Raw genomic sequence first — 12,273 nt, forward strand, 5'->3', positions numbered from 1 at the left:
TTCAGACACACCAGAAGAGGCATCAGATCCCATTACAGATGGTTGTGAGCCACCATGTAGTTGCTGGGAATCGAATTCAGGACCTCTGGAAGTGCTCTTAACCACTGAGCCATCTCTCTAACCCACTTTTTTTTTTTTTTTTTTTTTTTTTAAAAAAAACAGTGTCTCTGTATGTAGACATGGAAATGTCTATGCTGGCCTCGAACTCACAGAAATCTGCCTGCCTCTGCCTCCTAAGAGCTGGGATTAAAGACATGCCCTGCTTGGTCTTAATGTGCTTTAAAATGATTATTTTTGTGTGTAAGCCTGTGCCTCCTCCATGAATATGCACAGATATGCCAGGAACATTCAGCTTCTGTAAAAGTACGGGCCTTTTCTACCCCACTTCTTGCTCTGAAATAATGGCAAGAAGACCTGATATTTTTATTAAAGAGCTTCTTGCACTATAGCTGGGCAGAGGATAAGTAGCCTGCAACCCAGCCAGGAACATCATTACCTGCCGTCTCAGTCTCTCTCGCTAGCTCTCCATCTGCTCACAGCAACTCTCTCACCGTGACCTCAGGGCCAATCTGGCTCCGCTCTGAGCCTCTCTCTGCCGGCTCTCCCTCTTCCTTCCCTTCCCCTCCCCCCTCTCTCATACCTCCCAGAAACCCTCTTTTTGAGATTAGAAGTCCCACCTCCTCCTCTTCTGTCCAGCCAACCATTGACTGATCAGCTCTTTGCTAACCATTCAGAGATGATGGAAACCAATTCTTACACAACAGTGAAACAGAAGATGTTTGACAATGCCAACTTCCTAACTGCTTACAGATCTCTCCACACAGTAATCAGCATCTGAATACACAGTGCACAAAACAACCCTGGGTTGGAGGCCAGCCTGGTCTACAGTGTGAGCAGGAGAGGCAGGGGTACACAGAGAAACCCTGCCTTAAAAAAACAAACAAAACAAACAAAAAAGAAAACGAAGTCCCTTCACTTGTGCTGACTTTATAGGACTTCCGGGGGAATCAAGCTCAGGACACCAGGCCAGCAAGCCCCTCTGTCTCTTCAACCATTCTCTACATATTCCTGGAAATGCTGGAACCACGGCCACACCCACCCAGCTAATTTCCCTTTTATATGATATTATCTAAACTCAAGGCCTAGTGCTTTGTGCAGAAAGGGTCCTTACCAGACCATTTCCACAGCCCTGGTTTGTTTGTTTGTTCGCTTTAAAAAATTTTTTATTTTATGTATATTAGTACACTGTAGCTGTCTTCAGACACACCAGGAGAGGGCATCAGATCCCATTACAGATGGTCGTGAGCCAACATATGGTTGCTGGGATTTGAACTCAGGACCTCTGGAAGAGCAATCAGTGCCATCTACTGAGCCATCTCTCAGACCCCCTTGGGTTTACATTTTCTTATGTTTACTTTTTCATTTGCTTCAAATATTTTTCGGGTTTATTTTATTTTCAGGTGAACAAGTGTTTTGCTTATATGTATGTCTGTGCATCGCTTGTGAACCTGGTACCTGCGGAGGTCTGGAGTTACGGATAGTTGCGAGCCACCACGTGAATGTTAGGAGTCTAACCCGGGTCCTCTGTAAGAGCAGCCCAGTGCCTTTTCTACCAGTGCTGAGTCACTTCCCCAGCCCCACTGGGTTTTAATTTTCATTTAGTCGTATGAAAATGAAGGTGGGTCATAAGCTCCGTGGTTGCAGCCATTGGTCCCGTGGGTCCTAGGGGTCAGATTCAGGTTATCAGGCTTGGTAGCAGACATGCTGCCCACTAGGTCATCTCAAGAGCTTATAAGACACAGTCTATATTGCCTCAGCTGCCTTGAATTTTCAGTCTCCTGCCTCAGCTTCTTGAGATCAGGGACCACAGATGTGTGCCCTATTCCATGTTCACGGACAGGAACTGTTAGAATAAATGTCTCCTTTGCTGTCTTGCCCTTGGGTCTATAAGGAGGCTATGACCTACTTCCTAGGGGTGGGTTTTCCCTTGATCACCTCTCCTGGACCCCAGTTTTCTAAACTGTGGCTAAGGCTATCCTGGTAGAACCCTCCAAAAGATTTAATTCTTCCTGCTATTGTTGAAGCCCAGCCTGGGGCTGGCATCTTAGACCTTCAGATTCATCTTTCTTCTTCTTCTTTTTTTTTTTTTTTTCTTCTTTTTCCTTTTTTTCAGAGCTGGGGACCGAACCCAGGGCCTTGTGCTTGCTAGGCAAGCGCTCCTTCACTGAGCTAAATCCCCAATCCCTATCTTTCTTCTTTTGATTCCTGAATTCTCCATCCCTATAACAACTTTGAGAATTTCTGTTGTTTTGTTTTTGAAACAGGGTCTCACTTTGTCTCTCTGGCTGTCCTCAAAGGCACAGAGATTATCTGCCTCTGCCTCTCAAGTGCTGGTACCACACCTGGGTACCTTCAGAAGGTTTTATTACTATGGTACTAGTTAGTTCTTTTTTCTATTGCTCTCTTTAGAGATGTATTCTGAATATCATGTACGTGTGTGCTTGTCTGGGTGACTAAGTGTCCTGTGTGTTGGTGCTTGTGGAGGCCAGAAGAGGGCGTTAGACATCTTAGAGCTGGGTCTGTGGATACTTGTGAGTCAGGAGTTAGGAACTCAGGTCCCCTGCGGGAGGAACATGCAGTCTTTAACAGTGGAGCCTTCTCTTCAGCCTCAGACACTGCCCCTGTTCACTAGGTTATCAAATAAGTCTTATGCCTGAGAGGCCAATAAATAATAGAAAATAAATAAAAACGGTGTGCTTTTGTTTGTGTTTTGGTTTTTTTCTTTTGGTTCTTTTTTTCGGAACTGGGGACTGAACCCAGGGCCTTGCGCTTCCTAGGCAAGCGCTCTACCACTGAGCTAAATCCCCAAACCCTGTTTTGGTGTTTTTTGTTCTGGGGTTTAACATTCTCTTATGTGTCTGAGTGTTTTGCCTCATGTATCTCTGTGCACCATCTATGTGTCTTGGACCTCCAGCAGCCAGAAGAGGCTGTCAGATCCCTGGTTACAGATGGTTGTCAACTGCCATGTTCTGGGAGCCAAACTACTGTGCTCTGGAAGAGCAGTCAGTGGTCCTATCTGTTAAGCCATCTCTGTAGCCCTGGTGGGTACAGTTTGTTTTGCTTTGCTTGTTTGTTTTTTTTTGTTTTTGTTTTTGTTTTTGTTTTTGTTTTTGTTGTTGTTGTTGGGACAGGCTCACACTGCAGCCTGGGCTGGGCTGGGGTTAGTAGACCAAGCTAGTGTTCAACTTGCAGCAGTCCCGCTGTTCAGTTTCTGAGAGCGAGGATTGCAGGCTTGGCCTGTCACATTTGGCAAGAAATGAGTGTTTCGGCATATGAACATAGGTATAAGAGAGATGAAGACCAGTGGGATGGCTTACCTCCTCTGATCCTCACATGCTCACTCACAACAGTGCTGGGGTATGGGTGAGTGATAGAGTGCCGTCCTGTCTTGCGGAAAGCCCCGGGGTTGATGATTCTCTGCATAGTACAAGTCAGGTATAGAAGGCAGGAAAATCAAGTTCAAAGTCAGCCGTCAGCTACGGAGCAAGGTGGAGGTCGACCTGACCTATAAGTGAGACCTGTCTCAAAATGAAACAACTAAAATGTGGTGGCAGAGCTCTTGGTTTGGCATGCACAATGGCACAATCATCGTGTCAAGGAGAGTGGTTACAGTTTGGAAACAGCCTAAAAAGAGAACATAAACTGTGTTTAATCTCCTGCACCAAAAAGTTAGACACTGCCATTATCAAAGACATAAAGCTGGCCAGCGGTGGTGCAGGACTTTAATCCCAGCACTCGGGAGGCAAAGACAGGTGGATCTCTGTGAGGTCAAAGTTGCCTGGTCTAAGAGAGAGTTCCAGGACACCCAAGACTACACACACCACACACACACACACATACACACCATACACACACCCACACCACACACATCACACACACACACACCACACACATACCACACACACACCATACACACACCACACACACACATATCACACACACACATATCACACACACATATCACACACACATCATACACACACACCCCACACACATACACACCATACAAACACCCACACCACACACACACACACACATCATAAATTACACACACACACCACACACACACATCACACACACACCATACACCACACACACATCACTCACACACACACATACCATACACACACCACACACACACACATCACACACACACACACCACACACACACACATCACAAATTACACACACATACACACAAACACACCACACACACATCACTCACACACACACACACCGTACACACACCATACACACACCACACACACACACATCACACACACACACCATACACACACACACATCACAAATTACACACACATACACACAAACACACCACACACACACACATCACACACACACACACACACCATACACACACCACACACACACACGGAAATGAGTTTTGAGTACACACTCCTTTGACCGAACTGGTTCATACTTATGTGTCCTATAGATAGATATAGGACACGCTTGAGAAAGGAAAGGTCATCATGTCAAGGAGAGTGGTTACAGTTTGGAAAGAGCCTAAAAAGAGAACATAAACTGTGTCTGGCACTCCTGCAGGACTCTGTGGGATGGTCCTGGACTGGTGGCTCCGGAAAGCCAGCAAATGCTGCCTGTAAGGTAGCTGACTAAAGGAATGCTTTCAATGTGGTCAGATCATAACTCCCAGAGGTTTTATTCTTCTTTTACATGGCCAAAGAGCCTTTGAAGATGTAACTGGGAGACACAGAGGCTTTCCCAGTTAGGTGCATGTAATCACACAGTCCTTAAAGGAGACAGCAGGAAATGCGCCGGAAGCTGCTGTCAGATGCCTTGAACCACACACCTGTAATCCCAGTACTCAGAAGGCTGAGGCAAGAGGCCAGCCTGGGCTAAAGAGACAGACTCTGTCACAAACCTTTCTCTTGAAAAGAGTCACAAAAGGACTTTGTAGTGTATCGCTTTAGTGTTCCCAGTATCCAAAGGCTGTCTGGCCTGTCGACAAATCTCAGTATGGATTTACTAAAGGAATTAATAAGGCAGTAATAGAACTACTTTTATATGCACTGTTTGTGTTTTGCAAATCTTCAGAAATGTTTCAATAAGGGTAAGGGCTCTGAATCAAATAATACATTATCTCAGAAATCACTAAAAAAGTCTTTAAAAACATTTTTAAACAGATTGTACCAGGTGGCGGTGGCAGAACTTTGATCCCACCACTTGGGTTAGCCTGGTCTACAGAGGGAGTTCCAGCACAGTCAGGACTACACAGTATAACCCTGTCCTGAAAACAAATAAACAAAAAATACATTGTAGAAAAATATTTTTTCGGGGGTTGGGGATTTAGCTCAGCGGAAGAGTGCTTGCCTAGCGAGCGCAAGGCCCTGGGTTCGGTCCCAGCTCCGAAAAAAAAAAAAAAAAAAAAAAAAAGAAAGAAGAAAAATATTTTTTCAATAAAACATTCTTATACTAAATTTACTTTTTTTTTTTTTTGTATGTGTGGGGACACACATAAGGAGGGTGGTCTGAGGACAGCTTTTCCTGTAGCTGTCCCTAGAATGTTCTCTGCCCTCTTGGCTCCTCCAAAGTAACACGTCCTGTAGTACGTGGGATGTGTCTCCTGTTCTGGCCTGTGTCAAGGCAGCCTGGAGCTGGTAGGCGATGAGTGATGTTTAAACATGATGCTGCACTTGGAAAGTGGCATTTGTTTTCCTTTGTGTATGCATCTAGGCTTCCAACTGCCTGACCATGTCACAGAGCCATGTTCTCTTTACCTAGCCAGCTGCAGCATGAGTTCATCTTGATCCTATCTGAGGTGAAGCAGGGCCTTTTACAGAACTTTAAAACTGACTCATTAATGAGTCATCAGGCCCCAACAACAAAAGCCAAACACTGTTCAGTTGCTGCTAGAAACCAGCATAGGAGGCACAGGAGCCGGGGGAGTCCAGGAGGCAGCCTTCCTTCCCCTCTCCATCCCTAACAAGGCTTCTGACTCACTGAAGAGGTCACCATGTCTTATGTACTGCTCCAACTTCAACCAAGCCCGCTTAACTCATTACAGTGTGACCAGCCAACAGGACTGGTTCTTGGTGCTCCTGGCGGTCACCCAGATCATTTCCTGTATGTGTCACAAACCCCAGGAACAGGCAATTATTCAATTATCTGCTTTTCTAGAGGCTGATCTTCTGTTTGGGAATCAGGATTCTTTGTTTAGGGCATTTCTGTGATCTTTTTACTTAAAAATAAAAAAGGCAACCCTTTATGTCTCTGTGAAGAATGGTTGAATCCTGAGCTTTGTACATGCCAGCCACACACTTTCCCCAGCTCAAGGAGTGGTGGTGGAGGGGGAGGTGTTACAGAATTGCTACTATGAGACTAGAATTACAGAATTACAGAGCACTTGCCTAGCATGTGCAGGGCTCTGGGTCATCCCCCGTATTGCAATAAAAATAAAAATTAATTTGGGCAATGTTAGTGCATGCCTTTAATTCTAGGGCTCCAGAGGCAGTGGCAGTTGGATTTCTGTAAAATTGAGGCCAACCTGGTGTAAAGATTGAGTTCTAGGACAGACAGGAATACACGGACAAACCCTGAAATGATCACAGAAAGCAAATAGGAAATGGTTTGGGGCTTCATAGAGCTGCAAGTCTGAAATTTGCTGCTTGTGAGCTCCTCTTATGCTGCAGTGATGTGACTAAGGTTGGGAGTGGGGTCTGCATTTTCTCCTGAGAAAGGGATCCTGCCTGATGGCTGGAGATGGTCAAGTCTCCCTAGACTGGGGCCTTACTCCGCTGAGAGCTGAAAGGATAACTGGGATTGGATCCGAAGCCTCCTTCCATTAATATGCTAGGTTACTGTCAAAATCCATGCTGTGTGCAGACGCTCTCCCCTCCCTCCCACCCCTCCTCACGCCCTATTGTGGCTTCATTTTAATTGTATGAGTGTTTTGCCTGCGTGTATGACTGTGTACCATGTGTGCCTTGTGTTAGTGGAAGACAGAAGAGGGCATCAGATCCCCTGGAACTCTGTGAGTTGCCATATGGGATGTGCCTGGAACTGAACCGCGTCCTCTGGAAGAGCAGTCAGTGCTCTTAACTGCTGAACACAAACAATCATGCCTTTTCTTAATTTTTCCAAGATCCTAAGATGTATCATTATTTGTTGGAAACCATTCTGATATTTGTTTTTAATTTATTACCATTGGGTATATGCAGGACATGTTCGTGAGAGAAAAAAGAGACAAAGAAATTTCAAGAGACTAAAATAGAGCAATCTGGAGGTTGTCCACACACGGTGTGTGTGAAGGCTAGTCCCAGTTGTCAACTTGACTATAATGAACCTGCTGTGATCCAGATCTTGGCTTTGTCTCCTTTTTTTTTTTTTTTTTTTAAATCATTTATTACATATTAGTACACTTTAGCACCAGAAGAGGGCATCAGATCTCATTACAGATGGTTGTGAGCCACCATGTGGTTGGTGGGAATCGAACTAAGAACCTCTGGAAGAGGGGCTGGGGATTTAGCTCAGTGGTAGAGCGCTTGCCTAGGAAGCGCAAGGCCCTGGGTTCGGTCCCCAGCTCCGGAAAAAAAAGAACAAAAAAAAAAAAAAAAAAAAAAAAAAAGAACCTCTGGAAGAGCAGTCAGTGCACTTAACCACTGAGCCATCTCTCCAGCACAATGTGATGCAGATCTTGAAGCTAGAAGAATTTTATCCGGATCTTGAGGCATAGCAGTCATGGAAAGTTTAGACCCAGGAGAGGGTCTAAACACCTTTAATCCCAGGAGACAGAGGCAAGCAAATCTCTGAGTTCAAGATCAGCCTGGGGGAGCAAATTTCAAGTAAGGAGCAGTTTAGGCCCAGGCGTGGTGGTACACACCTTTAATCCGGGCCATGCCTTCTGCTGGAGGCCTATATAAAGAGTGGAAGAAGGAAGACTCACTCTTGGACTGTTTGGCAGGACACACACTGGGACCTACTTCTTCAGGGTTCCAGCTTATACGGAAGACTGGCTGAAGCACCCAGCCTCGTGGGACTGCATGGTGATTCCAGGTATGAAATAGAAGCCTACTGTACTTCTGATTGATCTGTAGAAGCAGAATTCTCAAACAAGTGAAAGAAAGGCTACATGGGATCATAGTAAAAGGTAATCTCGGCTAGTGAATCAATTTCTAGACTTGAGCCAGTTTGTAGACCCAGAACGCCTTGAAGGAAGGGGAGGCCAGGTTCCCCTAAGGAAGAACCTGTGATGAGACACCTAAAAGTTTTGCTGTTAGCCTTTCCCCAGTTCTTCCCCAGAGGGACCTATGGCCTTTTATAAGGGTAATTGTACACTATGGGAAAGGAAATAATCCAACTTTACAGCGTCTATTGGATACTGATTCAGAATTGACGTTGATAACAAGAGATCCCAAGAAACATTGTGACCCTCCAGTTAAAGTAAGAATTTACGGAGGCCAGGTGACTAATGGAGTTTTGGCTGATGTCAGACTCAGTAGGTAGGTACAGTAGGTCCCCAAATTCATCCTGTGGTTATTTCCCCAGTTCCAGAAGGTATAATTGGGATAGATAAACTTAGAAATTGCCAAAATTCTCACATTGGTTCCTTGACCTTTGGAGTGAGGGCTATTATGGTTGGAAAAATGCCTCTGCCAAAGAAAATAGTGAATCAAATCCAGTATCATATCCCTGGAGGAAATGCAGAAATTACTGCCGCTATCAAAGACCTGAAAGACTCAGGTGGTGGTTCACACCACATTTCCCATGAACTCTCCTATCTGGCCAGTAAGTGCAGAAGACATATGGATCATGAAGAATAACAGTTGACTATTGAAAACTAAATCAGGTAGTAACTCCAATTGCAGCTGCTGTACCAGTTGTAGTTTTTTTTCTTTTTTCTTTTTTTCTTTCCTCTCTCTCTCTCTCTCTCTCTCTCTCTCTCTCTCTCTCGGTTTTGTTATCATTTATTTGTGAAGTTAAAAACTAGTGATAAAAAGTAAAAACTGCCATACAATTTTTTGTTTTGTTCTCATTTTTTTTCTCAGTTTATCTCATCTCATATGACAATGTGCCAGGCCAGTCCTGGGGTTGGGGTGGGTATAGGGAGGAGCCAGGTAAGAGCGGGGCCGGAAGAAAGAGAGAGAGACAGAGAGAGAAGGGCCAGACATAGTTTTCTTACTTGAGCAAATTAACACATCTCTTTTTTTTTTTTTTTTTTTTTTTGGTTCTTTTTTTCGGAGCTGGGGACTGAACCCAGGGCCTTGCGCTTCCTAGGTAAGCGCTCTACCACTGAGCTAAATCCCCAGCCCCAACACATCTCTTGTACATGGTACACAGCTATTGATCTAGCAAATATCTTTTTCTCCGTATCTGTCCCTAAGGACCGCCAGAAGCAATTTGCTTTCATTTAGCAAGGCCAGCAGTATACCCTTACAGTTTTGCCTCAATTTTCTTGCCCTGTGTCATAACATAGTTAGAAAGGATCTTGATCTCTTCCACAAAATAACAAACACATTGATGCACGGTATTGCTGACATAAAGCTGATTGGACCAAGTGAGCAGGAGGTAGCCACCACTTTGGGATCATTAGTAACATATGTGAATCAGAGGATGGGAAATAAATCCATCTGAAATTCAAGGACAGTCTACCTCAGTGAAATTCTTAGAAGTCCTGTGGTGTGGTGTCAGGAGCCATCTAGGAAAGGCTAAGGCTATGATAACCCACCATTTTTTATGGCCCCAAGAGACTTCAGGATTCCTTCTTACTATTCAGACTTCCAGGATTGCTTCTTACTATTGACATGCCCCTCCTATCACTATTACATAGTCCAACAATTCCTGGGCATTAGCCCTCCCTATTGGGCAAATGTCTTATAGATAAACATGAAGATGAACTTTCATAAATTAATGCTGCTCAGATAAATTAATGATTTTATAGAACTCCTGATTTGATTAAAATAATTTAAAAATTTTAAGAGATGATTTTAGTTGTAATAAAATTAGAATCACCAATAGAATGTGCCCACTCCTCATAAAAAGTAAGTAATGGCTGCACAATAAGAAATACTATGAGTTTTCTTAATTATACTAAAAAGAGATATAGGCTTAGGACAAATTTATGTTCAAGGAAAAACATTCAGGTCCAAAGAGAAGCCACAGGTGAGCACTATGATAAGTCAAGACCATGTAAAAACTGCTGCTTTGAACTTATAATGAGCTTACAGTATGAAGCACTGCTTTGAATTTGTTAATAATAACTTTCTGAAATTCCCCTTTTGTGTAACATTTTATATATGAGGTAATTATCTAAGAACTTTTGTCTATAAAAACACCAGAGAAAATGTAGGTCCCTGTCTGCTCCCACACAGGGCAGGGCCACTTGGGGAGGCAGAACATGGGGAGTTATGCCAGAGCTGTGCTGAGCTGTCTTAGGTGTGGGAAAGCTGGAGCTGTCTCGGGTCTGGGCCTCTGGAATGTGGGGTTCCCAAGCAAGCTCTTGGACATCCAGGTCCCTCTGGGAGTCACAGCAGAGCAGAGAACAGAGTCAGGGGCCCAAAGACTGGGCCAGGCCAGGGTAGGGGGGATGAGGAGTGGGAGGAAGAGGAGCTCTGGCTTATTCCAGTGAGGATGATTGTATGCAAGGTTGATGGCAGTTGTGGCTGGGAGCACAGAGAGGCCTTCTATGGGAGATTGGGCTGCAGCTCTATAGAAGGCCTTCTTCATGGCTTCCCATGGTGCATCTTGGTGAAAAGAGGCAGAAGACCAAGGTTCTGAACAGTTTATTGTCATGGTGGAAAATGAATGCATAAAACCATACCCTCTTTCTCAGGGTGGGCCTGAGATTAAATATGTTTTGCAGAGACAAATGTCTGGGAAAGGAAGTTTATTGGCTAAGCACATCATGAGCGTGGAGAACTCTGTTTTGAGCCTATTTGACCATAGGACAGGTTTCTTTTATGTGAGAAGCATGGTACATGTTCCAAATCAGGAGTCTGGCAAGGAGCTGGGAAGCATCTAAGCCTCAGGTGTGCGTCCACTGCTTCTCGGGGTCTCAACCTGCTCTATCTTACCAAACTTCCTTGCATGGTTTTATGTCCCACAAGATAAATAAGGTGGTGGTTTGGGGGGACTCTGTCCTGTTCATTCATTCAAATGTATGCATATGGCATTTGGAACTCAGTCCCAGCTACCAAAAGTCTATGTGTGTCTGTTTGTTTGTATGAACATGAACACTTGTGGAGTAGATGAAACAGGCGGTTGGGCCTGACCAGAATGTGTGCGTATGAATGAATGTGTTTGTGCATATTTGGCTATGTAAAGCGTTTTCTTTGTAACATTTTATCTATAAGACAATTCTTTCTTACATAGAGAACTTTTGTCTAAAGGTTATAAAAAGCTGAAAGTAGTAAAAAGAAAAAAAGAGTATGTAGCCATTTTCTGTTTCATCTGATGTGTGTTGTCTGTGTGGATGACTTCTTTCTTTTCTCCTTGGATCACAAAGAGTTATCCTTTACCTGATTTCCCACTACTAAATGGCATGTGTTAATCACCAATCAGCCACAGAATAAGCAAGAGTGTGTTTCCAGAAGTTTCCAGAAGCCATCGGCCTCTAGCCTTCCATGCAGTTAGAGTTATAAGGCTGGAGATCATCAGTCTTTTTTTTTTTTTTTTTTTTTTTTTCTTTTTTTCGGAGCTGGGGACCGAACCCAGGGCCTTGAGGTTGCTAGGCAAGTGCTCTACCACTGAGCCAAATCCCCAACCCCGAGATCATCAGTCTTTGGTCTTCATTCAACAACTCTGTGTTCTACCTCAGTTCATTCCTCTAAGGCCAGGTAACCTCCCTTCTCCACTACAGTGTGGGGCGGGCAGAGATATCCTTCTAAGGTGAAAGACAATTTATTGCACCTGGCCCCTCCCACCAAGAAAGAAGCACAATATTAGTGGGTCTATTCGGATTCTGGAGATGTTCCTCACTTGGGTGTCTTACTCAGGTCCATTTACCAAGTGATTGCAAAGCTGGTAGCTTTGCGTAGAACCTCAAACAGGAGAAGGCTCTTCAACAGGTCCAGGCTGCTCTACCACTTGGGACTATATGATCCAGCAGACCTGATGATAGTACTTGAGGTGTCAGTGGCAGATAGAAATACTGTTTGGACCCCTATAGATGAATCACACAAAAGCCCTTTGGGATTTTGGAGCAAACTCTACCATCATCTGCAGACAACTCTTCTC

This window comes from Rattus norvegicus, chromosome 1 (genome assembly GCF_036323735.1).
Source record: "Rattus norvegicus strain BN/NHsdMcwi chromosome 1, GRCr8, whole genome shotgun sequence".
NCBI classification, from domain to species: Eukaryota; Metazoa; Chordata; class Mammalia; order Rodentia; family Muridae; genus Rattus; species Rattus norvegicus.